This window comes from Pinus tabuliformis, chromosome 8 (assembly GCF_031772625.1).
Source record: "Pinus tabuliformis cultivar Carrire ecotype Pingquan chromosome 8, CPIR1, whole genome shotgun sequence".
In the NCBI taxonomy this organism is placed as follows: domain Eukaryota; kingdom Viridiplantae; phylum Streptophyta; class Pinopsida; order Pinales; family Pinaceae; genus Pinus; species Pinus tabuliformis.
In genome coordinates, this window is record NC_142294.1 from 1,036,900,933 (window position 1) to 1,036,926,084 (window position 25,152).

Sequence of the window (25,152 nt, forward strand, 5' to 3'; positions counted from 1 at the left end):
TTCCAATGTAAAGGCTCCGTATTTTGTGGGCGCGGAGCGCGAACTTGTAAAAGAGTCATAGGGTTGTTCACCCTCATTTTTGTAAATGTAATGTTGGCTTTAGATATCCAACCAAGGTCTGCGAACCATGGGATTGTATAAATAGAGTGAGGCTCTAAGTTGTAAAGAACGGAAAAAATGAATTGATGTCAAGGATGAAGAATTGAGTCTTATCTAAGTGTAGACTTGTGTCTTGGGTCATAAAGTAGGAGAAGGCTCTGGTGCTGAGTGTGCAGAGGCCTAGTATTCTGCAGCTGAGTGTGTGGACCACTACAACTAAGTGTGCAGTGTGAGTCGAGTCTGTAACCTTTGGAGAAGTAATAAAGAGAAGTTTCATATCATTTCTGTGTATCCTTTCATGTTTTATGCATTGAGTATATTGGGTATGAATTGCAATCTTAATGTTTATATGCGCGAACTTATATGATTATGTTGACTAAGAGAATAGAGGACAAAGTATCTGTTTACGCGAAGTTAACTAACAGTTATAAGAACATAAGTAAGATCTATGATGTAACTTGGGGAATTAGTGCAAATCACTGCCTTAGTAGTGCGAAAGCATCTTAGCCCCTGGTTAGGGCTGTGTGAAGGTGATTATAACAGATCGCGAAGGCCTCACAGGTCGGGCAGTGTGAAAAGTAACCTCCACAAAGGTATTCACAGTTGGACTAAACTGACCCCTCAGAGATCTTAAGGGTGTGGAAACTTGGTTCCAGCTATTAGCCCCTGAGGTGCAGTGCTGCTAATTTTAACGAAAATGTCCCCTCTTTTAGCCCTAACGGCCACATCTCCTCTTGCTCTGCTTTTTCCATAAGCGAGACTTCACAATATTACTCTCGCATCTATAATTGCATTGGGTCCTAATCCAAATGGGTATAAATATGCTCTCTAAGTCTTCAAAAGCTAGTAAAATCATGCCAAATATCAAAACCAACGCAGGAGAAGAACCCTTAGAATGGTGGAAAAGCACTATTGGGAGGAAAAAACACATAAAAATAGTGAAAAACCAAGTATCGGAGGCATAAACAGTGAAATGCACAATAGACGTCCGATCTGGCCGATCAATGATCTAGATCTGATCGGCGGGTCGCAATCTGTGGATTTAGGGCAGACTGTGTGGAACTTGCAATGGCAGTAAGTGATTCAACGTGGACCGTTGATCAAGTGCACAGATTGATGACCAACATTACATTGGAATTTTGCTATCGGAGATTACAGAGAGTTCTTGCAAATGGCCGGGGGCATGAGTGATATGCGATTGCGATCAATCGCATCACGATATCGCAGTTGGGGAAAACATGAGGAGCGAGGCTTATACCTATAGGGATGTTCGATGCGATAAACCAAACTCGAAAGGGTTCCTTAAAGCTATTATATAAGATATGAGATCCGCCTAAAGGCGTTTTCCTATGTATTTTGCATATTTTTTTTATTTAATGAAATACAAAGAGACTTGAGATACGCGGTAAGACATGGACCTGGAAGGGTTAGTGATGGGAAATATATAAAAATTTAAGTCCGTCATGAGCCATTTTTTAATGTATTTCAAGTGTTTTTAACGTATTTCAAAATACAAAGGGAAGACTGGGAACATGCCATTTGTGACGTGCGATAGAGATAACGACAGACCTGATAGAGGAATAGACAGTCTTTAAGGTCTTTTGAAGTCCAAAATAAATAGAGTTTGGCAGGATTTTATAGTGTTGCAACATTTCTTTTGTATAAAATAGAAAACAGTCGTTATTAGTATTTGAAAGGATTTCAAAGGCCCGAAGACCCATTCCATCATAGAACAGAGGCTGGGAGATAGAGACCAGTAGATAGAAGGCCAAAAGGGGAAAGGAAACAACGCAACACAACCAAACCAACAAATGATCATGGAGCATTGCTGGCACGAGCGACCTCCCTGATAGCGCAACAAATTACTAGAATGCGGTTACTTTGTTGTTAGAAGAGAAACCTCCGAGCTCATGCATGTTGAGTCATGGCACCAAGTTGTTGAAAAGTCAGAGAGGATAGATTAAGACACTCCGAGCCTTTGAGAGCTTAGGAGCATTGTAAAAAATCCTATAAATGGTTGAAAGTTAGAAGTATGAGAGGTTCAACTTTTGGAGACTGTGGAGACTTTGCTCCTCTAAGCGTCTCATCTTCATTCTAGCAATCTAAGCTTCTTTTGCTATTACATGTTCAATTCCCATTTCCTCCTCTGTTCTAAGCTTGTACTTGAATAGGTTATTCATTTTTTCTTCTGTGTCTAATGCCAGATAATTGTCATCTTATCTCTGCGTTGATAAAGTAGATTTGCAAGCTTCATTTACTTCCTGTAGCTAGCCATTCATATATGCTTATGTATGCACCTGCTGGTATAGTCAGTATTCTCCATCTATCCATTGAATCTATAAACTATTGAGCATTAGTGGCCTAAATCCTTGTAAATTTGAGGGTGTTCATGCATGTCTTGAGTGAAAACAGAGTTGAAACAGTGATCTGACTTGATCCAAACCATCATCCATTCCAATAGTTCAGAGAATGATATTGAAGATTATATGTTACTAGGAATCTCCGAGGTACAACCTAGGAGAGCTTCCTGGAGTGATAACATAATTGGCGCCTTTGCCGAGGAGAGGGAATTGAAGCTCAGCTTGCCTGGGGAATGACACTGATCCAACTTTGATGATAGACAATGTCTGGACACTTTTTCGGTTGTAATCATCTATATGGCGACTCTACTAGAGGACGAACCTCTTGATGACTCCACTCCATAGTTCTACCTCAGTTTGTGGGGCATACTAGGAGAAATCCTCAGAAGCCACTAGCTGACTTGGTACCTAACCCTGAAAAAATCATCAAATAAAGAAAGGTGTTGCAGAAGGGAGCATCAAGTTTAGGTAACTCTAAACAATATTCTATGTCTCTGCAATAAAATCCTGTAATAGAATATATACATGTTAAAAGTATAGCATCTAATGCTAGCAGTGAAGAAAAAATCTCAGAAATTCATAAAGCTTCTTATTCTTTAGGTTCTTCTTTTGTTGCAAGAAAAAAGGAAACTTCTCCTCCTATCCATCATACTCCTTTAGTCCTATCAATCACTCCTCAACCCTCTGTCATTCAAACTTCCAGTACCCTTATAGCCATCACAACTATGGCAGGACCACAAGCACCTACCAAAATGGAAAGAATCATAGCTGCTAGGTATGGACCTCTCGTAGTGCCCACTCCTTTGAATTCCATGCCTACTGGAGAATATCAAAAGTATAGGCCTAAGTTCACTGGGACTAAAGGTGTTATAGCTGAAGAACATCTTGAACCATTTTATAGCTATGCTGATAACCTGGACATTAGTGAAGATGATCTGTGGATGAGAGTCTTTGTCCAAAGCCTAGATGGAGAGGCTAGAAAATGGTTCAGAGAACTAAACCCAAGGTCTATAGCAAATATTGAGGCTTTAGATTATGCATTCCTAAAGCATTGGGGGGATAATAAGGATCTACTCTACTACCACACCAAATTTCGGAACTTAAAGAGGGAAAATGGTGAGTTGTTGTCTGATTTTAATAAGAGGTTTAACCATATGTACAACAAGATATCAGCTAAAGTAAAACCCATCACTACCTCTGCTAGTGCCTTTGATTCTGACTTCTGTCTACTATTGAGGGAGAGATGATGTGCTACCTTGGCTGATATGTAGGATGCAGCCTTGGAAGTAGAATCAAACATCATGGCTGTAGAGAAGCTCAAGGGGAATGTTGATAGAAGGAGACAGAGGGGTGAATCTTCATCATCTTCAGATCCCAAGATAGATAAAATGACCAAGATGATAGAGTCATTAGCCTCTAAAATCTCCAAATTAAAGGTTGAGTAGCACCCTGTGAAAGGAAGAGTTTCTAAAACCTTTTCTCCTAGAAATCCAAATCCATATAGAAGAGCTAATGAGTAGTTGTAGATTTTGCAAAGAAGCAAAGATTCCAATGAAGACCAAAGGGTGAAGACCCATTTCCAGAATGTAGTCATGGAAGAAGAATAGTTTGAAGAAGATGATGAGATTCATTATCTGGAAGACAAATGCAGTTCCTCCTTTTTGACCTCAACTGCTTATGAAAAGTCATTATTCAATGACCAGATCAACCAAGAATGGGATGGTGAAGTTGTTCTGCAAACTAAAGATCATCACAAATATAATTTGAGGTTGAATATGAATCATGCCAAGGAAACTCCTATTTAAAGAGATGTTATCCCTGTAGTACAGCAAGCTAATAAGCAAAATCAACCAACAGTTGATCCCATCATCCTCAAAGCTCTAGCTCACAAGGTAAGAGGCCTTGACAAGTATCCTTCTCCTTTTAGTTTTCAATCAGAAATTCAGAAGCTAAGAATACCTATACCTCTGATTGAACTAGTGAAGAATGAGTCCTTCAAAAGATTCATCCTTGAGGGCTTGAGCCTAAAGCCATCCAAGCCTCCACTGACTATGTAAATCTACAAGATGACAAACTAGTTGTTATTCTCAGCCCAATGATTGAAAATTGTGAATACAAATCCCCATCATTCTATGTCTCACTAACTATTCATGACAAAATCCTTCATAACTGCCTTCTGGACACAGGAGCCAGCCATAATCTAATGCCCAAGGCTATCATAGATGAATTGTGTCTTGACATTACCAAGCCTTACCATGACATGTTTTCTTTTGACTCTAGAAAAGTGAAATGTCTAGGATTGATCAACGACCTAGCCATCACTTTGTCTCAGCTGCCCATGAAGAGCATGATGATGGATATTGTGGTAGCAGATTTACCCCCCAAGTTTGGCATGCTGCATTCCAGAGGTTGGATCAAGATATTAGGTGGAACATTGCAAAATGATCTATCCTATTCTACTGTCCCGATTTTTGGAGGTGAGAGTAAGAGATTATATAGGGAATCCTAGTTGGCTTATATAATCAGTGATGAAAAGAATCCCACCAATCATCCCATCTATGCTATCGACACTGATTTTGGAGCTTGTATTCTTCAAATTGAAGAATCCCAGTTGGCCTCCACGCAGCTTAAGAAACCAGTTTGCCAGATCACAGAGGAAGAAGGCCCACAAATTTGGGACTTGTTCTTTGATGGAGCTTGCTCTAAGGAAGTTGCAAGGGCAGGTGTATTCCTTGTGTCCCCCACACAGGAATGCATTCATTTATCTTTCAAATTAACTTTTCAGGTCACAAATAACATAGCAGAGTATGAAGCCTTCAAATTGGGTTTAAACGCTGCTAAAGAAATGGGCATCAAAGGTCTGAAAGTGTTTGGAGACACAGACATCATCATTCAGTAGGTGAACAAAACTTTCCAAGCAAAGCATCCAAGGCTGAAAGCATACAGAGATGAGGTATGGAAGCTTAAGGACTCTTTTAATATTTTCAGTATTTCTTACATCCCAAGAATGAAGAACCAACAAGTTGATTCCCTTGTTGTGTCTGCTAGCACGTTTATTCCTCCTTTGCCTCCTAAATTGACTTATGAAGTTTAGGTGAAATATTGACCATCTCTGCCTGTCAATGTCAAATACTGGAAATTTTTTGAAGATGATGATGAAATTAATAGGTTTTTACAAGTCATTGAGGAATTTTCTGAAATTCACATCGACCAAGAAAATGAAACCATTCAAGAATGCAACTAGTCCAAGCCAAAGGACGAGATTGGTCAGGACAACATTGTTCAGCTGCATAGTAACCATATACCCAAAGGATTGGTGCCCCTAGAGAAGTTGTTTGATCATAACGATGTACCTTATAAGCTTTCCAAAAAAGAAAATGAGTATGTTGTTCATAAACATAATATAGGGAGTCCACCCCATCCAAGTATTGCACCCTGATGAAGCAATTTTCTAATATTTTTCCTTGGGAATACAGTGATCTCAATACCTATTGCACAAACATCATTCATCATAAGATCCCACTAGAGAAGAACACCATCCCTTTTAAGTAGAAGTTAAGACTTATCAGCCCTCTCTTATTGCCTTTGATTGAAAAGGAAATCAAGAAGTTGCTGGATTCCAAGATCATAGTTCCCCTAAGGTATCCAAAGTGGATAGCTAACCTTGTGATAGTAAGAAAGAAGAATGGAGAAATCAAGCTTTGTGTTGACTTAAGGAATCTAAACAAATGCTCTAAAAAAGACAAATACCCCCTGCCTAAGATGGAACACTTGCTGCAAAAGGTTTCATGGGTTAGAGTCATGTCTTTCTTAGATGGATTTTCAGGTTACAATCAGATTTTTGTACATCCAGAAGATCAGGAAAAGACCACCTTCACTACTCCATGGGGCACTTTCATGTACTCCAAGATGCCATTTGGACTGATGAATGTTGGGGCTCCTTTTCAAAGGGCCATGGACATAGCCTTTGTGGTAGAGAAGGACAAGTTTGTCCTTATTTACCATGATAACATAATAGTATTTTCCAGCACTCACAAGGACCATTTGTAGCATTTGAAGAAGGTGTTTCTAAAGTGCAGATAGTTTGGAATTTCTGTGAACCCAAAGAAGTCACAATTTTCTTTAGAAGAAGGCAAACTTTTGGGACATTGTTTATGCTGAAGGTGTGAATATTGATCCAGCAAGAGTTCAAGCAATTCAGACATTGTCTATCCCAAGATAAAAAGGGGACATTTAATCTTTCCTAGGTAAGATTAACTTTGTAAGGAGGTTCATTCCAAAATTTGCAGAGCTAGTGAAGCATATCACTTCCATGCTAAAGAAAGGATCAGAAATAAAATGGACAAATGCTGCAAGGAGCTGTTTTGAAGCCATCAAACAAGCTATCATGGAAGCTCCCACTCTAATCAGCGCAGATTACACTAAGGAGTTTTATATCTTCTCTTTTGCCTCTTATGATACACTTGCAGTAGTATTGTTGCAGAAAAAGGATGAAGGCGTAGAGCACCCCATGGCCCTTTTCAGCAAAACTCTGAGGGACGCTAAACTAAGGTATGACCTTATTGATAAACAAGCTTATGTTCTCAGAAAAATCTTTAAAGACGTTCAGAATTTATATTTTGCATTCGAAAGTGGTTGCATGTGTACCTTTAACCTCAGTAAAAGATGTCCTAACTCAGCCAAATATTGATGGAAAAAGGGCTAAATGGATTGAAAAATTCATAGAGTTCAACATAGAGGTGAAGCCCACTAAGCCTATCAAAGGCCAGGGCTTGGCTAAACTTATGGCTAAGGAAAATTGCAGTTTGTTAGACATAAATTGCATGGGTTCAAATTAAGGTGATGAGTAGACAGAAGAAGTAGCATAAAAGAAAGAGAAAATTCAGTCTTTGGCTGAAAATCTAGCCACCTGTGAATGGTATTCTAGTATAGTTCATTTTTTGTAGAAGCTAGAAGTCCCTCCAGGGCTTAGCACAAGTCAAGCCTGGGCCATTAAGATCTGATCAGCCAAATTCTACATTAATGAAAACCTGCTCTATTGGAAAGATGCATCAGGACTCCTCTTGAGATGTCTAGATAAAGGAAAATCTGTGGAAGTCATGCACCAGTTCCATTCTAGCATCTGTGGAGGGCATCATTATTGGAAAACCACAGCCCACAAAATCCTGTGAGCTAGTTATTATTAGCCTATTATGTTCTCTCATGTGTGTTCTTTTGTGAGGTCTTGTGACAAATGTTAGAGGTTTGCAGGAAGAGAACAACTAAAATCTTTTCCCTTGAAGCTAGTACACACCAATGGTCCCTTCCAGCAGCGGGGCTTGGACTTTATAGGTGAGATCAACCCACATTCTATTTGCGAACACAAAGGGATCTTGGTAGCCACTGATTATTTCACCAAGTGGATTGAGGCTATACCCACTAAGAATGCTAATCATCAAGTTGTCATAAGGTTCTTGAATGAGAACATTTTCACTAGATTTGGGTGCCCAACCAAACTAGTGACTGATAACGTAGCAACTTTCAAGGCAAAAGAGTTGGTGGACATGATTGAATCCATGGGCATTAAATTGGTGCATTCTACCTCATATTATCCTCAAGGAAATGGCCTGGCAAAATCATCTAATAAGAGTCTTGTAAGGATAATCAAAAAACTGTTGGATGACAACAAAAACAATTGGTATTCCAAGTTGAAGTTTGCGCTTTTCGCTGATAGAGTTACCAACAAGAAGTCCATAGGAAATTCTCCATTTAAGCTAGTTTATGGTGTTGATGTTTTTCCTATCCAGCTGATTCTCCCTATGGCCAAATTCTTTCAAGAAGAACAGGATGAAACGAATGACATGGTAAGGAGAATCAATAACCTAGTTGAATTACAGCATATCAGAGAGCAGCTGGTTGAGAAGTCAAGAATTCTTGAGAAGAGGATCAAAGAAACCTTTGACAGGAAGGAAAAAGTGGACAATTTCCAAGTTGGTGACTAGGACCAGTTCTCAAATGGGATGCATTGAAGGAAACGAAAGGTAATCATGGTATGTTTGACTCCTTATGGACAGGTCCATTTTTCATCACTCAAATTCAGCAGAACAATACCTTTATTATGTAGAGTCTGGAAGGAGAAGATGTTTTTGGTGGCCCAATCAATGGGCGGTTCTTGAAACTTTATTTCATTTAAGGCTTTAAAGCCTTGATATTGTAAATATGTTTTTCAATTTTTATTTGTATGAATAATAAAATCCATGTCCAATGGAACACCAGGAGATAGATTTGATTTTGGTTTTACACGAAAGGCATTCATCTGTGGTTCTTGAAACCTCACAGGGAGGCTTTCATCTCCAAAAGGAGCTAGTGTTAGCCCCTGAGGTGAAATGCTGCTATTTTTAGCAGAAATGTCCCCTGTTTCAGATCTAACGGCCACATCTCCTCTTGCTCCGCTTTGGCCATAAGCCATACTTCACAATATTACTCTTGCATCTATAATTGCATCAGGTCCTAATCCAAATGGGTCCAAATATGCTATTTGTCTTCAAAATCCAGTAAAATCATGCCAAAGATCAAAACCAGCACAAGATAAGAACCCTTAGAATGGCGGAAAAGCACTATTGGGAGGAAAAAACACATAAAAATAGTGAAAGACCAAGTATCGGAGCCATAAACAATGAAATGCATAGCAACCGTCCGATATGGCTGATCAATGGTCCAGATCTAATCGGTATGTCACAATCGGTGGATTGAGGACAGACTGTGTGGAACTTGCGATGATGATCGACGATTCAACGTGGACCATCGATCAAGCGCACAAATAGACGACTCACGTCGCATCGGAGTTTCACTATTAGAGATTACAGAGAGCGTTTGCAAATGGCCTGGAGCATGAACGATATGTGATTGTGATCAATCGCATCATGCTATCACAATCGGGGAAAACATGAGGAGCGGGGCTTATACCTATAGGGATGTCTGATGCAATAAACTAGACCCAAAAGGGTTCCTTAAAGCTATTATATAAGATTTGATATCTGCCTAAAGGAATTCTCCTATGTATTTTGCATATTTTCATTATTTAACGAAATATAAAGAGACTTGTGATATGCGATAAGAATCGGACTTGAAAGGGTTAGTGAAGGGAAATATATAAAATTTGAAGTCCGTCATGAGCCATTTTTTAATGTATTTCCAACGTTTTTAACGTATTTCAAAATACAAAGGGAAGACTCGGAACAAGCCATTTGCGACTTGCGATAGCGATAAGGACGGATCCGATAGAGGAATACACAGTCTTTAAGGACTTTTGAAGTCTGAAATAAACAGAGCTTGGTGGGATTTTACAGTGTTGCAGTATTTCTTTTGTATAAAACAGAAAACAATCATTGTTAGTATTTGAAAGGATTTCAAAGGCCCGAAGACCCATTCCATCACAGAACAGAGGCCGGGAGATAGAGACCGAGAGACAAAAGGTCAGAAGGGAAAAGGCAATAGCGCAACACAGCCAAACCAACAAATGATCATGGATCATAGCTGGCACGAGCGAGCTCCCTAACAGCGCAACAAATTACCATAATGCGGTTACTCTGTTGTTAGAAAAGAAACCTCCGAGCTCATGCATGTCGAGCCATGGCATCAAGTTTTTGAAAAGACAAAGAGGATAGATTAAGACACTCTGAGCCTTTGAGAGCTCAGGAGCATTGTAAACAACCCTATAAATGGCTGAAAGCTAGAAGTATGAGAGGTTCAACTTTTGGAGACTATAGAGACTTTGCTCCTCTAAGCGTCTCATCTTCATTCTAGCAATATAAGCTTATTTTGTTGTTACATGTTCAATTCCCATTTCCTCCTCTGTTTTAAGCTTGCACTTGAATAGGTTATTCATGTTTTCTTCTGTGTCTAATGCTAGATAATTGTCATCTTATCTCTACGTTGATAAAATAGATCTGCAAGCTTCATTTACTCCCTATAGCTAGCCATTCATATATGTTTATGTATGCACCTACTGGTACAATCAGTATTCTCCATCTATCCATTGAATCTATAAACTATTGAACATTAGTGGTCTAAATCCTTGTAAAGCTAAGGGTGTTCATGCATGTCTTGAGTGAAAACGAAGTTGAAACAGTCATTTGACTTGATCCAAACCATCATCCATTCCAATAGTTCAGAGAATGATATTGAAGATTATATGTTTGCAGGCATCTCCGAGCTACAACCCAGGAGAGCTCCCTGGAGTGATAACACCAGCATCCCCCCATACTACTTTAGGTGAGACCTCAGTCCGTGCTCTGTGGGCTATTACTAAAAGGGCCAGTAGTATAGGTATTTGTTTGGCTAATTAACTCCGAACCTCGATCAGGCCCTCTCGAGCCAACACATGCAACCACACATTAAATGTTGTCTATCACTTAACTCAACTTGACTCAACGCTCAACACTCAACACTTAGTTAACTGACTCTGTAATTTTAGCTAACTCCACATGCGGGAATAATTACAATTTCTAACACTCCCCCTTAATTACAACTATATGACTCAACATAACTCAACATGACTCAACTATGCCTGCTAGGCTTACAATAGAAATTGACTCAATTATCACTCAAACATGCCTGCTGGTCTATGTCTCAGCTAGGCTTACAATGACTCAAGACCTTAACAATTTTTCATTTTCTCTTTCTCTTCTTCCAAATTATAAATCCTCGAAATTGCTTCATTCTCTGTTTTTCTTTCTTGTTGTAGGCTCCATATTCCTTTACTTGTTGTTGCTACAAATTTTCTTTTCCTTTTCTTGAATTTGTGTTGAAACACAATCTAATATTGTCTGCTACACTTTCCTCTTCAAAAATTCATTCAACCATGCATTATTGCCACAACATTGCATCTTCGAACTGTCTTCTTTGCTTTGCTTCTTGCGCTTCATATTCCTAGCTTTCTTTCTGCCATATTTCTTGATGGCAGAATCTTATCTCTTCTTGACTCCGTTGCTAAAAAATGGTTTCAATGCATTCATCTTTGCCTTCATAAACATCCATATCATTCTTTTCACTTTCATCATCAAGTACCGTTTCCTTCAATTTGTTCTATTGGTTTATGAATCCATTCTTCAATGAGCTTTAAATCTACACCAAATTTATTAACAACCTTGTTTTCAACTTTTTCGCCTATGCTATTATGAACACATGCATATTCAAAAACAATGTTAAAAACATATTTATTATGCTCTTCAGTGAGAGCTTCCTCCTCTACCTCTTCCTTCCCTGCCTTTTTTTCCATTGCGTGAAGGTTGTCTTACACTGTTATGCTGTTAGTGGATATTCTCATCAAAAACTCTTCAATCACTTTTTAATGTTCTTGACCATCAACTGCTGCTAGATGACATACTACTTCATGATCACTTCCAACTGCTTCATATCTGGCTGCTACAATGGTAGCTTCAACCTTCAACATTTCATCAAACATTGTTCTTACCATATTGACACAATCAATCTCTGTTTCAAAAAAAAAACCACACATATCATCAACATAATGCTCATCCACACTATGGTGGGAAATCTGAGCACTCTTGTGCTCATTGTCAATTTCATTGACAATCTCAACTTCACAAAATTCATCAACTGTGGTTGGTTGGACCAATTCAAATCTCACTTTGCAGTGATCATCCACGTGTTTCATCACATTGGGATTCACGATCATCTATATCATCCACATTATAGTGGAGTCCTTGAACATTTATTTTCTCTTGCTCTATTTCACACAGAGAGCCTTCAACTTCTCTCTCTGCAATCTTTGTTGCATCTTCTTCATCCATATGCATGCTTGCATAATGGGTTTCAATTTTTATGGTTTTGAGAACCATCATCCACTTTTGAGTGGGGTTCTCTAAGCTTTGTTTTCCTCTTAGGGTCTTGCTGATATGCTCTTAGATCTGCTCTTAGTTGACTTCTTTGATTATGACATAACGTGCTGTTGCATGTCACTATTTCTTGCACCAAATTCTTCTTCTTCTTTTGCTAAACTTCTCATTTCCTCAACTGCTGCCTAAACCTTTCTAAACAGGGAAATTATCTTTGCCTCTTATTTTCGATTTATTTTCTTCATATGCTTCATTCTTGCATTGCCTTCCATGACTACAATCATTCCGTTCCATGACTACAATCATTCCTCTATTTTTATAATTTATTTCTTGATTGCATGAGGCTATCTTCCATATCACTGCCTAAAAAAAATATGATTTTCAATATGTACCCGGATACAACACAATCTTCACCCAAAACATTGTGATGCTTGACAAAACACCAAAAAAAATATGACTTTAAAAAAGACAAAGCCTCACTCCACAATAGACTTTATAAAAAAGCCTTTCTAGAACACCATTGATATATATTCAAAGGTCTCGAATGGCCTATCATATATTCCACCCTCACGTTTATATGAAATCTTTAAAAGTAAAATCAAGCCCTTTTGTAACTTTGACTTTGCTAACGTGAAAGGTAATTACAGACTTCGCTAAAATGAAAGGTAGTTACAGCGTGTGATAACGCTGTCCACGGTGATGAAGGCACGTATTAGTGTTCCAAGCCTCTTGGCAGAGCCAAAAACCTGCATGCATAGGAGGCCGCTGGATCAAGGCTATGGCACATCAATATCGCAGGCAATCAGTGGCTACTTCAACTTCGAAATATAGGGGGTGGCTCCGCAAGTTGTTTTTCACTCCTTCGAGCGCACAGAGCGATGGGTGTTCATGGCAGCTGCGGCTGCTTCTCCAGCGCTGTCTACAGACCAAACGAGCTAGAAACTTTTGATTCTCTTATAGCTCACATAGTAGCACTATGGCTGCCAACTATCTCTTATTTAAACTTTGCTCTAATACCAATTTGTTGGAAGGTGGAGGAGAAAAAATATAAATTTACACAAATCTATGAATAAATCTATGAACTACTACTCTTCTGTTGATCACACAAAACATGATTCTTACAATAAACCCAATGAAGCAGGTGAAGGGTATTTAACCTCTCTGAATGGGACTGTTGTCTATCACTTAACTGGACTTATCAACGCTGAACACTAACACTCAACAATCAGTTAACTGACTCTCAACACTCAGTTAACTGACTCTGTAATTTTAGATAACTCGACATGCTGGAGTAATTACAATTTCTAACATCTCTAGCATCAATCACACGGCAAACACCATCCAAAACAACCAGAGCTGCATCATTTGATAAATATGCAAGATACATATGAAAGATCGATAACCGTAAATGAGTTCCAGAATTTACAATAAGAAGGCTCTTTGCATATACTCCCAGAATATATTCCCTCCCAACTTTCATCTCTTTCACGATTGAGACAATTTCCACCAATTCACAGTAAGTAAAGTCGTTAATGGATGGTAAATTATTGGTGGCTAAAACTACCTGTGAACCTCGTCGAAGAAACTCTTTTGCAAAATATTATATCCCTACTACAATATCTGAGCTAGAATTATCCACAGGCACAAATATGACAACTTTCGTCCGAGACTTCCTCATCCAGCTTGACTTGAATGTTTCCAAGTCATCAATAACCCATGGTCGAGGCAGTAAGTTTTCCCAACTCGCCAAAAACAAGCCATCCCTTTCGAACATTTCAACATTTCAGCAAGCTATGCAGCACCCAAATAAAAAATATTGCCTGCGAATATTCCTCTTATCAAGTTTTCTAAAAGCCTCACTCCATCTTCAGCATTATCAAAGAGCGTTACAACTTGTTCAAATAGGATCAAAGATTTTGCATTCTCTTTTTCCTTGATTTTCTTAATATGTCTTTGAAATCCACTTCCCTTAGGCACTTCTCCAATAGTCTTCTCCAATAGTCTGCACAGAAATAAACAATCAGGTTGTCCTTCGTGACTTTCAGGATCTCCCTGTAAATCATCCAGTTTTCTTCCATATCTCTCTGAAAACTTGGCTTCTCTAGTCTGCGCATCTTATACATAATCATCTAGCTCTGCATGTTCCCTGAAAGAGGATCCAAGCGAGTTGACTCAGAGTGGCTGTTTGAGCTCACCAACAAACTTGGCTTCGAACGTGATGGAAAGACTGTGGAATGGTTGATCCAACAGCTAGAGTTAGATGAACATCCTCACATAATGAGCTGCTCATTATTGACCCAGCACACATGATGATGAATACACCCCCGCCGTGCACCACAAAAGACAGGCACCACCTAACGAATGACAGAAGCGATTGAATATTTCGAGTACCCACAAAGTGCATATCACATGTTGTCGAACTAACTGAAAGGCTCCCCCATAAATCCGACAGTGAGACCATTGAATGGCTCTTCACAAAATATGGGTTATCTACATTATAGCCACAACAGGCCATTCAATCGAGCGCAACACGTATTTCTGCTTCCACCATCACTGATACGAGCTTCAATGACACTTATGTTAGTCCTGATAACGACCGCTCGATTCCCTCTCATGGTGATATGCAAAATGTTGCGGGACATTACGAACAAGGAACTTTTATAGAGCTCTCTCTCAATGCAAATCCAAATTCACCGCAATACGGGTTTAACCTCTTTCACTTCCCAGCGATCAATTTTCCACCTTCCGCAGCTGGGGCCACTGCAACTGAGTTGCAATTCATTTAATACCGTCAGCAAGCAAACTGTGACACACCCAAATCATGGTTGCCTAATGCCAGAGGAAGAATGACAGTGAATGATGGATTGATTAGGGAGGGGAGCAGAAACACATTTGAACTGCCAAAAGAATTCTACAAGGTATGTATGTTGATTCAATGGGTGTTGTGAGTAAAGGAAATGTCATCATTGTAGATGATCTCTCCACTGAATGATCGATCAAACCCAAGAGTCTAAACGAAAGAGAGCAAGCCTCTATATATGCCATCTACGCCTGTTGTCCCTGATAGTAAGACACCGACCTGAATTCAGAAGACGACAAAGCATTATTTCTTCACCAAGTCGCACATACAAATCTTCGAATCATATTTTTTGAGCATTTGGATTCACTGACATAAATATAGTCTTTGCACAACCAAACCCCGTAAATAGAACACTTCCAGTGTAATTACTATGAAAATTCCACAATGCATGTTTTCCTCTATAGCAGAAGAAAAAAAATGGCTTCACAGTAATGCAATATTATTTTCAAAATGACACAACAATAGAGATATTACAAAAACACATTTAGAAAATCCTTCACAAAGGATTCTGTAAAATGATGATAACAAAATTGCGGGCCACAAAAATCAAAGTTAAGTTTGGTTGGAACTCAAAAGGAAAAAGTAACTAATTCTCACTTAAAAAGTAACCAATTCTGAGTTAAAGCCCATGATTTTTGCCAAAAATTCAATAATAAAGAAAGGGTGCCATTAATGAAACTATGAAATCGCTAATAGAGATCTCCTAACATCTCAGAAATTAAAGGCATAGGTATTTGATGGCTACAATAGTAAACGAATAGTGCACCAGGTTGAGGCAGTTCCACAGATCAAGGAAATGTTAGTGTTAATGTCCACATCAATACGATAATGTCACAAAGATATATACGACAGGTTTCCAAACAATAGTTACAGGAGATCTGCCCTTTAGTGATGTAAATTCACAATGAAATTAAGAAAAAAAATATAAAACAGATAACGAAAATGTGTGGAGTAGATGTGAGCTTATCAAAATGCAACAAAATAATAAAGAAAATCTTGCTTACAAAATGCCACGAGCTTGTAGGGTTTACTGTTGAGAATGTTGAATGATAGAGCAAAATGAGCAAAATGAGATTTGGCTTCGGCAAAGATAGTCGTCTCATTTCAGAACCCACTCCCTTCCGAGTCCATGAAATAATGAGTGCCAGCAAAGTTACAATTTCCCTTCCGTTTTTGAGTTTTGGAAATGTCATCAAATCAAATCAACCCAATATGAAGGGAGATGTTTTGAAGTTTTAGATGTTCAACCATAACCCTAACCCTAACCCTTTCTTTCTTTATTCACCACATTTTGAGGATTTGGTTCAATGAAAGGAGGAGCATTAAGGTCAATCGTTAAAACTGTTGCATAACATAACAAATTGTTGCATTCAGCGAAAGAGGAATTGACTCATGATAATGAAATTGCTCTGTTAAATGCAAACTAATTCCAGATTGCTGAACTAATTCCGTTCGATTGGTTTTTAGCTTTTATTTGTACTTTTGCTTTGTTTTAAGTTTAGTTTAAATGTAGTTTAATTAAATTTTATATTATTATTATTATTATAGTTGAATGTAATTTTAGATTTATTTAGTTTAGTTACAAAAGAATTTTGTTTTGTTTTTTTTTGTTCATATTTAGTTTAATTTTGAATTTATTATTTTAATTAGATTTTACTAGTCTTACTTTAATTTAACTAAGATTTAAATTTTTATTCTAACTTATTTTAAAATTAAACTTCAGTTTCTTCTTTTTTTTTCAAGGAAAAAATCAAACTTTTTATTGTGATTTATAAAAGTTAAATTGTATATGTTGTTAAGAATTCAGTTGACTGTATGATTTTTCGATCATAGAGTTTACTGAGATGGTATTTGAAGGTCTTCTCTTTCTACCATCTCACTTTGTCTAGCATCATATCTCTGATCTCTTTAACCTCGGGCCTCCTCAGTGAGAAAACAGCCCCGTTAGATCAGTTATATGAGAAAACATCATCATATGTCCCAAGAAACAGAAACACATACTGATGAGGCTAAGTCATTCTCAAGCCTCCTTAGTGAGGAAAACAACCCAAATAGGAATGAATCAGCTGAAAGTTTCATGTGAGTTAATAAGTTGCTATAGTAGTGTTATAGTGTCTGCTCTTAACAAGCAAATAAAAACCTAAACAAAAGAAAATGCTAAAACTAGGTAGTGAACCAAGTACTGTATCATTGTGTTCCTTGTAAATGTGACATAAGAAAGTTCATTAAAAAAAGACTTTAAATGTTTTGTCTCTTCTAACAATGGTGATAATATGTAATTTTTACATCTGCTCACTCTATTGAACCATTTGATGATGTTCATTGAGTCCCCAAAGATCTTAAAAGTGAGTATGCCCAAGTGGGTAAGCCAATAGAGTAGAAGTTTTAAGGCTGACAATTCTGCAAAATTGTTTGATCTGTTCCCCAGCCCCACAGAGGCTTTGAGACATCTATGGATGTTTAGGTGAATTACCAACCCAGCCCCACATTTATTGTTTTAGCTTGAGGCCCCATCGAAATATGCCCAAGGAACACCTTCCTTAATGTGCTCCTCTCTAACAAGGTGGGGAATTTCCTCCCGACTTGGCTCAGGAATGCAAGAGAAGATTGTCGCGCATCTAACAACTGTATCTCCAATTGAGGGGTTTTGTTCTTTAAAAATATTTTGTTCCTTGCTAGCCATATACCCCAGGAAATGATCAGAGGAAGGTTTCTTAGGTTCCCTTTAGGGTGATGGTTCCACCAACTTTGCCATATCACCCTCTTTGGGATCAGTCTCCCTACTTCCAGCCATACCTCCTTTGAGTATGGGAATTCTACAAAAAGGTGTTGAATCGTTTCAATATCATTTTTACATAAGGTGCATCTCCCTGGACCCGACTTATATCTTTTCTGAAGTATATCCTAGGTTGGCACCTTCTTCTTGAGAATGCACCAGAAGAACATTCAGGCTTTTGTAGGACATTGCAGCTTCCATATTGAGGTAACCCACTAGTCCTGATTTCCCCAGCCTTTCTTCCACATTAGATACTTATATCCTTGTTTTGGAGAATAGTTTCCTGAGTCCGCATGAGCCTAGACTAATTGATCAAGTCTATCTCTAAGTCGGACCTTAGACCTCGATAATTCCATAATGAAGATGTTCCATTCCCCCCTCCATTGTGGGTTAAGATTTAGGTCCAACCCTAATAACCAGGCTTGTCCCCATATGGTGGAATGGCCATGTTTCTCGATCTAACTGAGATTTTGAATGCCTCTTATGTCGAGTTGGTTTATGAGGCCCGGGGATAGGGTGAAATCTTCATTGCACCCTACCCATGGATCCTTCCCTATCCTGACTTTTTCTTTGTTTCCTACTTTCCAGGACAACCCTTGTTCAATGATCTTAAAGGCATCTAGAGTGGCTTTCCACACCACTAAGGCACTTCCTTTCCTTTTATTTGGACTTCTAATCTAGTCTTCCAGCGGAATAGGGTCAATGTATTTCCTCTTGACCACCATAGTCCAGAGATTCTCCATCCTGATAAGCCGCCATCCCATCTCTGCTGCTAACAGTGGCCCAAAAGAAGTTAAGTCTTTGATTCCCAATCCGCCCCACTCTTTTGGACTTGCCACCTTCTCTCAAGCCACCCATGGCAGTATCGACTCCTCCTTTGAGACTGCTCATAAGAATCTGCTGCACACTCTTCTTGTTTTTCTAGAATCCCTTTTGGGACCCAGGTTAAAGCAACCCAACAGACAGGTATAGCATGTAGGACTGATTTAATGAGGGTGAGTTTACCCGCTCTAGATAGCCATTTAAAACTCCAGTGAATGATCCTTGATTCAATTTTTGCAATTAGCCAATGCCAATCCTGCTTCCTGTATGAGCTGGGTTTTAGAAAGAAACCTAGATATTTGAAGTTGTCTTCTAGCTTCCATTCTTCAAATGGCATATCTTCTTTAATTTGATTTTTTTCTAGTATGTTGAAACCTTCCAACATCAGTTTTGATTTTTCCTTGTTTAGTTGCATACCTGTAGCCTTCAAAAAGAGATCCAATATCCTTTTTAGTTCCTTTGTTTCACTTCTTCTTCCATTACTGAAGAGCAGAATGTCATCCACGAATAGGAGATGGGTTATATATAAATTGACGGCCACTTCTAAACCTTTGATATCCCCTTTCATTCTGGCTTCTAAGAACAATTTTCTGAGTCCTTCGGCCGCTAGAGTAAAGAGGAAGGGTGAGAGGGGACATCCTTGTTTCAACCCTCTTTGAACTCGAAAGAAAGAGGAGGCTTCTTTGTTGATGAGCATTGCAAATCTTACACTAGTTAAGCATCCCATGACCCAGTTTATAAAATCTACTTGAAACCCCAAGTGGGTGAGAATCATTCGAAGATACATCCAACTGATCCTATCAAAATATTTTGAGAGGTCTATTTTCACTACAACTCCTTTGCTTTTTTTTTTTTTGATGTTGTGGATAGTTTCCTGGGCCACACCAATTGCTTCATGAATCTGTTTCCCATCTAGGAAACCAAACTGTTCGTTTGACATATGACTGGATAGAATTGGCTTTACTCAAAGTGCAGTCACTTTCTCTATAATTTTGTAGATACAATTGCAAAGGGAAATCGGTCTGAAATCCTTAAAGGAGGTTGGTTCTTCCTTATTCGGGATGAGGGCTATGAAAGTTGAATTAAAAGGGGGATATATGACCCCTTTCCTTTTGGATTCTTCAACAACTTCGGTAAGTTGATTCCCAATTTGCTCAAAGAAATGTTAAAACAACTCCACTGTCCATCCATCTGGTCTGGGGCTCCTATCCTTTGACATAGATTTTAGAATTACTTCCACCTCCCCCCTCATGAATTCTACCATTAGTTCCATTAAATCCCCTTCATCCACATAATGATGAAATGTTTGGGCTATTTGGATCACTTCAGCCAAGGATACTTCCGTCGAGGCAAAGAATAGGTTTTGGAAATGTCTTATACCCATCTGTGAAAGATCCTCGAATGACCGGCCCTCTCTTCCTCCCTCGACCCTCAATTTCCAAATAGTGTTTGCATTCTTCCTTCCTCTTGCATAATTTTGGAATAATTTGGTGTTCTCACCCCCCGTCCATAGCCAGATGGCTCTGCTTTTCATTCACCATTGTTCTTCTCTTGCCAGAAGGATTGATCCAAGTCCGGGTGTGACAAAGGACCCTTCCAAGACCTTCTACTTTTGTGATGTGTTAAATTGCATTTATAAAAGAACATTAATGAATACATTTGCATGTTATGAAGAAGAGGAACATGACAATCATCAGCAACATAAAATAACAAGACGTTGATAACGGAGTTTGTCCAAGAGGGACTACGTCTCTTGGCCCCCGTGTCAAGATGGTGTAGGCTGCTGCATTAAGTGTTGTCAATAGTGATGATGTACACAAGAGATGATGTCACGATCATACAAGGAAAATTCCCTCACACAGGAGTGGCTCTAAGAGATGTTCCACTACAGGAACTCTCAGTCAAAAAACTCCTATCAGTATGACACAAAACTCATGCATGATAAGCATCCCACCAACATGGCATAAAAGGGATCTCAATGCAAAACATGCATGACGACAAAAAGACTATCCCATCAATTAAATTTTTACTATTTAATATTTGAAAAATGGTGAAGCACTCTGCAACCTAGGGTTTCTGAACACCCCTACAACGGCGCAGCCTGAACCCTCTTTGTTACCGCCCTCTATCCGCCCTCCTCATCGTGATAGCAGATTGCAGGCATAGTCCTCTCTGCAATGGTTTTCCCTCGGGGGACCTCAAATCCTTCCCCTTCAACCACAAAAGATCCTCCAACAAAGAATTCAACAAAGCCGACGGGTCCAGAACATGAAGACTCAGATAATAGAGACTCCCCAATGCAAGAAATGACAAATGCTTCCACTGATCAGTTAGACAGGCACAGTGAAGTAAAAGAAGAAAAGAATGGGAAACAGGAAATGGCCAAGGTTATATCAGTGACATGCAAACCCATAGCGGCTGAAAGACTCAAGATAGAACTCCCCAGTCAAAGAATCAATGGACACATCCAGTACATGAAGGACCATGCGCTCATTGGAATATTTATTGGATTTTGGCCGACTGAAAAAGCTTTGCAAGGATGGACCTCTGCCACATGGAAACCCAAGGGACATGTCTCCCTGCAGCTAGGACCTAAAGGGTTTTTCACTATAATATTCATTTGCATCGAATATCAGAACAGGGTCATGGATGAAGGTCCCTACTTCTTCAACTCAGCTAGTTTGTACTTAAGGTACTGGGTAGAGAGATTTAACCCTAACAAGGAGGATTTTAGCTGGGCACCAGTATGGATCAGGATGTACTCGCTCCCATTGGAATACTGGGACGAAGAGTCGCTCAGAGACATAGGCAAGGGGCTGGGGGAATTTATAAAAGTTGTTGAAGAAACGAAGTTGCACAGATACACCTCCTATGCTCGTATTTGTGTCTTCATGCATTTGGACAAAGCCCTCCCGGACTCAGTAAGTCTCTTCCATGATGACTATGAATGGATCCGGCCCTTGGATTTTGAACATGTTCTCTTTCGCTGTTGTAAGTTTCATGCCCATGGGCATCTCTTCCGGGATTGTCCTCTAAATTCCAAACCCCAAGCCTCTGACCCCTCAGACAAGACGGCCCATGATGGCTTCACCAAGGTCGCTCGCTGCAAGAGATCGCATAAAAAACCTTCCACCGGGAAAAAGCCCCAGTAGGACACTGCCTCCATTCCCTCCTCAAGCAACAACTTTGAGGTTCTTGCTAAGACTTCAGAAGACCCACCTCAGATCTCTATGCCAATCCCACCGCTGATCATCTCGTCCTCTCCCCCCCCCTCTTTCGGGCTCCTCTCCCACTCCCGTGCCCCTAAAAGACAACTTTGGAATCCCTGAGGAAGCCCGAAAGGACCCTGATCGAAAACATAATGAAATGGGTTGATGGTTTCCCCGGTCATTCTCTACCCCTAGCAATCACCTCAGCAAAAAGCAATCAGATGCAACACATGGAAGAAGAACCAGAAAGCATTGATTTGGGAGGACTTGACATTTTTGAGCTTGAGAAATCATGTAGAAAGAAAGACTACGACAAGATTCAAGCTCATCAGCTGAGTACACTGGAAGTCATCATCTCCAGGGCTTACTAGCAACAACAACTGGGCATACAGCTAGGTAGTCAATGGGATGGCAGCTTCCTTCCTAAAGACTCCAAAAAACGCAGAAGAAAGACGAATCTTCAAAAGAACTATTGCAATAGGGAAAATCCTGGTAGACTCAGGAAGATATGCTAAGCTGACTAAGTATTACAAGTCCACCACTAAAAAGTGAACCATGAAGCTCACCTCATGGAATATAAGAGGGCTGAATAGCCCCGGGAAACTCAGGATGATAAAAAACATGATAAAACAGGAGCAGCCTCAGATTTTTTTTTTCTGCAGGAAACAAAATGTAATAGTAACACTCTTGGAAACATCCTCTCCAGAGCTTGGCCAGGTTGTCATTCGGTTACAGTGGATGCTTCGGGTGCCTCTGGGGGACTGGCAATTGCTTGGAACATGCAAGCTATAACGCTTTCAGACTTTCATGCTTCCCATCACATTATTCAGGCTACTTTTCATATAATCGGCACTAACATTCATGACCATCTCACCAATGTTTACTTCCCACAGGAGGCAAGTAACAAAATTTCTCTTCTAGACACAATACAAGTGCTTAACTTCAACAGATTCCATCCACTGTGGATCATTAGAGGCGAATTCAATATGATCACCAAGTTGGAGGAAAAGCAGGGAGGTTGCGCTAAGCTGGAATTGGAAAATGGCCACTTTAAAGAATTTATCCAAAACAATCTGCTAATTGATATGCAATTCTGCAATGGAATGCACACTTTGAGAAATCGTAGGGATGGAAGGCAACAAATCGTGTCCAAACTAGATAGATACCTCATCTCTGATAACACAGTGCATCTTGGAGGTGACATCTTGACTTCAATTATTCCTTTCTCAGGCTCTGATCATTGTCCTATCCCTCTCCAATGGCAAAGACCAAGAAACTCGATTAGGCATCCATTCCATTTCGAATCTTTTTGGCTCACACATCCCGCTTTCAAAGACTTCATAAAATCCACATGGAACAACTTCCCTGCACCAGAAGGCTAAAAAATGGTTCAGTTTCAACAGAAACTCAAATTCCTGAGATCCCAAATCAAATGATGAAATCAAGAGACTTTTGGCAACATCTTCCAGGCTCAACAAGATCTTAACAAAGAAATGAGAGAACTCTAGCAACAGATAATCACAGAGGGATACAAGGAAGGGACCTTGGAACAAGACAATCACATTCACAATCAATTGGAGGAGAGAAGAAAGCAGGAAGAAATCCTCTGGAAGCAAAAATCAAGGATTAGATGGCTGAAAGAAGGAGAAAGGAACACTAAATTCTTCCACAGAACAACAATACAGAGAAGAATGCACAATACCATCTCTTTCATACAAAAGCAAGGAGGGGAAAGAGTGGAAAACTATGCATAAATCGAACAGGAGTTCATCAGTCACTTCCAGGAAGTCCATCAAGAACCCCAAATTGATAGACGGCCTGCTATAGAAAGGATCATTCAAAATGTGCCAAAAATCATCACATAAGAACACAACCAACTCCTTCTGTGACCAGCCATGCCTCAGGAGGTGGATCTGGCTATGAACCAGCTCAAGGAGGGCAAAGCTCCTGGTCCGGATGGCTTCACTACTACATTCTTCCACACCTTCTGGGACCTTATAAAAGAAGAGGTGTGGCAAGTGGTGGAGGAATCGCTTACTCTTCATTGGCTTCTGCCCTACCTAAACTCAACTTTCATCGCACTCATCCCAAAAGAAGATAACATCAGTACTCCAGACAAATTTCATCCAATCGCACTTTGCAATGGCATTTACAAGGTGATATCTAAAGTCATTGCCAACAGGTTGAAGCCACTTCTGCCCTTGCTCATATCACCTGAACAAGATGGATATGTAGAAGGCAGACAAATATTAGACAACATCATCCTCTCGCATGAAATCATACACTCCCTCAAGCACGCCAAACAGGGAAGTATGATTCTCAAGATTGAACTCTCTAAAGCCTTTGATAAGTTGAGTTGGATCTATTTTCAAAAAATGCTAATAGCCTTTGGTTTTTCCCCAATGTAGGTTCGTTGGATTATGAGTTTAATTTCAACAACATTCTTCTCTATCCTCATAAATGGAATACCCTCTCAACCTTTTAGTCCTTCCAGAGGCATCAGACAAGGAGATCCCCTCTCCCCTTTCCTTTTTGTTCTAATGGCAGAAGGTTTGGGGCACCATATCAAGCAAGCCCTCCTCTCCCAGCATCTTAAAGGTATATCATTTCACAATTCTCCAGCCATTACTCATCAATAGTTTGTTGATGACAACATGCTCTTTGGGTACCCCTCTGTTCAGGAAGCCACGCTTTTTAAATCCCTTTTGAATGACTTCTCTGACGCTTCATGAATGAGTATAAATACGGCTAAATTGCAGATATTCTTCTTTCACACACCCCTTGTCATACAATATGCTATTGCATGCATTCCGGGCTTCTCCATAGCCTCCTTTCGTTCCAAATAACTTGGAGCCCGCCTTATAGACTCTGCCATCAAGCATGCCTCTTGGCGTATGCTCGTTGAGAAACTTGAATCTCGTCTCACTTTATGGATGCACAGAACTCTAAACATCAGCAGCAAATTAGTGCTAATCAAATTTGTGCTTCAGGAAATACCTATCTACCTCTTCTCAATCCCGGCAGCGCCTAAATGGGTCCTTAAAAAAATAAAAGCTCTTCAGCACAATTTCTTTGGGGTGCAACAGGCACAAATCGCAAATGGGCCTTGGTAAAATGGACCACAACATGCAAGCCAAAAGAAAAAGGGGGTATAGGTCTGCGAGATCCCAATCACAGCAATGCAATC

At 39.6% G+C, this 25,152-nt stretch overlaps 1 pseudogene; it reads right to left on the reverse strand.

Annotated features, from left to right (window-relative positions):
• The window catches only part of LOC149238902 (damage-control phosphatase At2g17340-like), a 58,740-nt pseudogene extending 39,416 nt beyond the window's left edge, over nt 1-19,324 (reverse strand).
• Nucleotides 19,325-25,152: the final 5,828 nt, after the last annotated feature.